Here is a 6000-nt window from a genome sequence, read left to right as displayed (position 1 = left end):
CCAGGAAGAAGTGGAGGACGAACTGATGGAAGACTCATCAGATGAGGGAGACCTTGATCACATTTCTGTTGTGCGAGGTTGGGGGGAGAGGACAGAGGAAGGAAGCATGATTGTTACCTCGCCACCAACACAACAGGGACTTGGTGCTCCTGGATGCGCAACACACATGAGTGCCTTCTTGCTGCACTACCTGCAACATGACCCTCGAATTGGGAGAATTAGAAATAATCCTGACTACTGGGTTGCCACACTGTTAGATCCCCGGTACAAAAGTAAATTTGCAGAAATTATTCCTGCCATAGAAAGGGATGCACGCCTGCAGGAGTTTCAGCAGAGACTGTTGCAGAATCTTACATGTGCTTTTCCACAAAACACCAGTGGTGCACGTAGTGAATCTCACAGTTCCAACTTGCCAACCGTGGGACCGTCAAGTGTTCAGCACTCAAACCATAACAGAACCACAGTATCTGCTGGTAACCTCAATTTTGCGCAATCATTTCACCACTTTTTTAGCCCATCCTTTGCAAGGCCACAGGAGACAAGAAGTCTGACACATAGTCAACGCCTAGAGACGATGGTACAGGAGTATCTCCAAGTAAACATTGAAGCCATGACCGTGTCACTGGACCCTTGCTCTTTTTGGGCTTCCAATCTGGATAAATGGCCGGAGCTAGCCACTTACGCCTTGGAGATCTTGTCATGCCCCGCAGCCAGCGTTCTGTCTGAACGTGTGTTCAGCGCTGCTGGTGGTGTGCTGACAGATAAGCGCACGCGGCTCTCCACTGATAATGTAGACAGACACACGTTAATAAAGATGAACAAATCATGGATCCGAAACGACTTTTCTACCCCTGTGTCATCCTGGGGAGAGTAAAAGATGGATGATTGGTTAAAATCACCCTACCAACCGTTTTAAGCTTTCAAATTACTAATCATGTTTATCTGTATCTTGGCTGGAAAATAATTTGGGCTTTGTAGCAGTGTGCAGCACTGATTCTATTAGGCCATCTATAATAAGCTCCACCAGATTTAAAATTACTAATCATGTTTATCTGGATCTTGGCTGGAAAATAATTTGAGCTTTGTAGCAGTGTACAGCACTGATCCTATTAGGCCATCTATACTAAGCTCCACCAGATTTAAAATTAATAATAATTTTTAGCTGCATCTAGCCCGGAAAATAATTTTGGGGCTCCGAGATGCGCAAGACACATAAGTGCCTTCTTGCTGCACTACCTGCAACATGACCCTCATATTGTCAGAATTCGAAGTAATCATGACTACTGGGTTGCCACACTCTTAGATCCGCCAAACTTTTCGATCAACCTTTTCATTTTAATAAAGACCAAAAAAATGGTCATTTTTGAAATTATAAGCATTAGCAGGTTATTAGAAACTGAAATCAAACAGTTTTCAACTCAAAACTTTATTCTAGGTGATGTTACATTTTCACATAGGACCCCTTGTTCGAAAGGAGCTTCTGAACTCTCTCGTCCATTGAATTTGTCAGGTTTTGGATGGTTTCTGCTTCAATTGTTTTGCATGAGGACAGAATACCCTCCCAGAGCTGTTGCTTAGATGTGAACTGCCTCCCGCCATCATAGACACTCCTTTTGATGATGCTCCAGAGGTTCTGAATGGGGTAGAGGTCAGGGGAGCATGGGGGTCACACCATAAGTTTGTCCCCTTTTATGCCCATATCAGCCAGAGATGCAGATGTTTTATGTGCAGCATGAGATGGTGCATTATCATGCAAAAAAATGATCTTGCTGTGAAATACACGGTTCTTCTTCTTGAACCATGGCAGGAAGTGCTGTTTGAGAAAATCCACATACATTATGGAGATCATCTTTAGCGCCTTCAGGGATCCTAAAGGGGCCAACAATCTCTCTCCCCATGATTCCAGCCCAAAACATTACTCCACCTCCTCCTTGTTGGCGCTGTAGCCGTGTTTGCGTGGGGTGTCCATCAACCAGCCATCCTCCACTCCATCCATCTGTACCATCGAGCGCTGCACGGCACTCATCCGTGAACAAAACAGTTTTGAAATCAGTCTTCATGTAATGTTTGGCCCACTGGAGCCGTTTCTGCTTGTGTGAAGTGGATAGAGGAGGTCGACAGGATGGCGTATGCACAGCTGCAAACCTCTGAAGGACCCTGCATCTTGTTGTTCGGGGGACGTTGGAGGCACCAGCAGCTTCAAAAACTTGTCTGCTGCTATGACAAGGCTTTTTTGCCGCTGCTCTTTTAACCTGACGTAATTGCTTGTAGGAAAGTGTCCTCAATTTGCCCTTATCAGCACGCACACGTGTGTACTGTGAATCAGCTACATACTTCTTGATTGCCAAGACACTTCATCCTGATCATCGCACAATGTTGATTGTAGTCATGCCTTGACCTAAACACTCCACAATTTGTTGCTTCTCAGCAGCCGACACATCCTTTTTCTTTCCCATTTTGGCAGAAAATGTAGGCTGCTTAATAATGTGAGACAGCCTTCTTAAGTAGTCTTGCCTTTCATTGGACACACCTGCCAAACTAATTAGCACAGGTGTCTGCAATTGCTTACAGTGATATAAAGAGCCCTGACACACATCACCATCAATGAGTTTAACTGACAAACAAACAAATTCTTCCCTTATCACTCCTAAACACTTTTTGCATAATAATTTGGAACACAGTGTACATGTGCTTTTCCACAAAACACCAGTGGTTCACGTAGTGAATCTTACAGTTCTAACTTGCCAACCGTGGTCTGTATGGAGTTGTTCAATAAAGGGCCCAAAATTAAGATAACATAGATGGGAGAGGTCTCTATGAATAGGAATTCCTAAGTATTTGATACCCTGTGAGGGCCAGGCAAAGGGAAAGTTGGACTGGATGGAATCCTATATGGATTTGGGGAGGGAGACATCGAGGGCCTCAGACTTCGCTGCATTGATTTTAAAATTTGACCATGTAACAAAGTGATCTATTTCAGCCATAACAGCATGGATGGATATATGTGATTGAGTGATATATACTAGGACATCATCAGCAAATAGAGAGCACTTGTACTCGGTGCCTCCCACCTCAATCCACCTAATATTGGGGTTATGGCGAATTGATGAGAGCAGGTGCTCCGTCACTAGGATGTATAAGAGAGGGGACAGAGAACATCCCTGCCTTGTCCCATTGGTGATTGTGAAAGGTGATGAAAATGTTCTGACGCGCCCCCTGGGCCTTGGGACACCCGGAGCCGGACCCTTTTTGGTGGATGCTGGTGGTTGTAGTCTCCGTGGCGGCGACCCGGTTCCGTGGCTCAGGGCGGTCAAACCAGTGGCGGAACTATTTATGTGGTTTTGATGTTTAAATGTCCGACTACGCCACCCGTGGATTGCGGTCAGAGTGAACCGCCGCTCCAGGGCAGACCGCTGAGGTTGGTGTTGTGGGTGCAGCAGAGCGTAGCATAACTCCCCACGGGAGGAGTATAGCCTCAGGGCAGTGCATGCGGAGGATGGGGGTGATGGTGCAGGGCAGCAGCAGTAACGACACGGAATCAGTGATGCAGTCCAGGGCCTTTACTCACAGTTCTTATTATCCAGACCCCGTCTGCAGGTAACGGCTGCCCACGTCGTACTGTGCTCACCAGGTGAGGGGCTCAGACAACTCCCAGATAACTTTGGAGCGCTTCTCAGGACCCCCTTTGTGTGTCCTTTGTCTGGCCTTTCTTAAAAACCCTTCTGTCCGGCTGCCTCGGGCCTCCTCTTGGTAAACTTGGCGCCAGTTTCCCTGACCCCATGTGGTGCCTTCCTAGCGGGTGTAGCGAGGGGCTGCGCCACATAAAATGTCACAGCCTCCGGTTTCTAGCTGAGGGTCGTTTCCTGCCTCCACTAGTTTCGGGGACCGGTCTCCCCCTTTGGCCTGACCCCTCCACGCAGGTGGATTCGGGCGTGCGGTGGCGACTCGCCCGTCCGCACCCCTGGGATCCCTTCGTTCCTCGTTCCTGGAGCCTTCTCCGCTCCTCTTCCTTCCTTCTCCCTCTTCCAGGCCTGGGCCTCTGTTACTAGGCCCGCCTCCAGAGCAGAGCTCATGCAGAGCCCCTGCTCCCTGTCACTTCTGCTCAGACTTCTCTGCACTGAACTAAGATGGTGCCCACCTTTTATACTCCCTTCTCAATGCACCCAGGAACTGCTTCCTCCCTGCTCCTGCACTACAGGGTTCCCCTTCCTCAGTGTTCTCTCCCCCCACTCCAGCCAGGGACAGGGACTGTCGTGCCCATCTCAGGGGCATATTGGTCGCCCTGCACCACGGCAATGTGGTGTAATGCATGCAGGTGTCGGGTCCTGATCCACACTCCATCCTTACCTGAGAGTGAGATATCACACCTCTGGGTGAGGTGCAATACCTCTGTAGCAACCGAGCCCTCAGGGTAATACAGTTCCATTTATCTTCAGCCTAGGTGACGTATTGCGATACAGGGCCGTGATTTTGGCTATAAAAGGGTCCCCTAGACCCCTACCCCAAGCTTTTTAAGAGAATCATATATGGCGTGCCAGGAGACTCTATGGAATGCTTTCTCAGCATCCAACGAGAGTATCTAATTACAAATTTTAAACTGCATCTAGCCCAGGAAATACTGTGCCTAGTAGCAGTGTCTGCTAGTCAGCGGATTATCCCGGCTTTTAAGCAAGCTACACCACCTGTAGTTTTGACACTTAATTTTTTCAAAGGAAATGCTTCGGGACCACGGGATACTCAGTGAAGAGCATCAGGAGGCACCCCAAGGCATAGGGGCTGGGACTGGCAGTAGGATGCCTTGCGGTGGACAGCCGAGCTCGATCCTTATAAAAGCTTTTTAACTGCAGCAGCTTTAGTGGACGCTACTGGAGCTGGAATTACGCGGCTGCTGGCATGAGACTTGCCCTCCAATAGATCCTTGTAAATGGATTTAAAGTGTATTCATTCAAATTAGAGAGACAATTTAAATTAAAAAGCTTAGAGCTGCCTCCACCACAGGGGGGCTCGCTCGACCCACCAGCGGACAGGCACCAGTATTGGAAGAGGGGGGCTGGCCGTCAGGGTTCACCGCGGCTCTGGCACAAACCCGGCGACACGGAGGTGGCACAGGCAGGAGCGGACTGAACGTGTCGGCTTCTCACTTTTTGGATTTTAGAAGGGCATGACATGCCTATATCTGTGTCTCCCCTCCTATTACTCCTCCACCTCTTTTCTTTTCGCATGACTATATGTACTTGTCACTTTTCCATGTGTTAGTTGTGTCTTAAGAGCATTTTGTCAGCTTTTGGACACCTTTGAAGGTGTTTTCTATGTGTTTCTATGTGTTTTTGTTTGCCTGCCATTGGTTTTAACGGTGTTTGAAGCTGTTCGACGAACAGTTTGGCGAACACAAGGGTGTTCGACGAACCGAACTGAACTCGAACACTACGGGGGTGGCTCAACAATAATCATAATGCATGAATTCCCAGGTTCCACTGAGATTAGAACTCAGATCACTGGATTAAGAGTGAATTTCTCAGATTTCCACTATTTACACATGCTCTTTTACTGTTTTCAAAAGAAAATCCAGCCAGCTTTGTTGGTCATGTGGTTCTATCGTGTAATGGTTAGCACTCTGGTCTCTGAATCTAGCAATCTGAGTTCAAATCTCAGTAAAACCTGAGAAATTCTGTGTGCATAGCAGTTTTATCTTTTCTGCTCACACTCAATTTGCCAATGCACATGGTTTAACATAAAAAGAGAAAGTTAAAATCCACATGGCAGAAAGATCTATCTATCAAGAAAGTTTAACTCAAAAGTTAAACTTGACTTCATGAAGCAAAACTCATATCATCTATGTCACACCAAGCAATCGTACTCTATGACTTGTGCCAATGTTTGCATGACACTTTTTCCAGGTGGTTGAAACTGACCAGGATTTCAAGCCGAAACGGCCTCAAGAAACGACAGCGATTCTTTTCCTGAATCACCCTTTTTAGTGTTTTCCGGCATTTTTGTAAA

Source organism: Phyllobates terribilis, unplaced genomic scaffold (genome assembly GCF_046119375.1).
Source record: "Phyllobates terribilis strain yellow unplaced genomic scaffold, ASM4611937v1 Scaffold_13__5_contigs__length_258822181, whole genome shotgun sequence".
In the NCBI taxonomy this organism is placed as follows: domain Eukaryota; kingdom Metazoa; phylum Chordata; class Amphibia; order Anura; family Dendrobatidae; genus Phyllobates; species Phyllobates terribilis.
The sequence above is the reverse complement of the archived record's forward strand: the minus strand, read 5'-3'. Positions refer to the sequence as shown.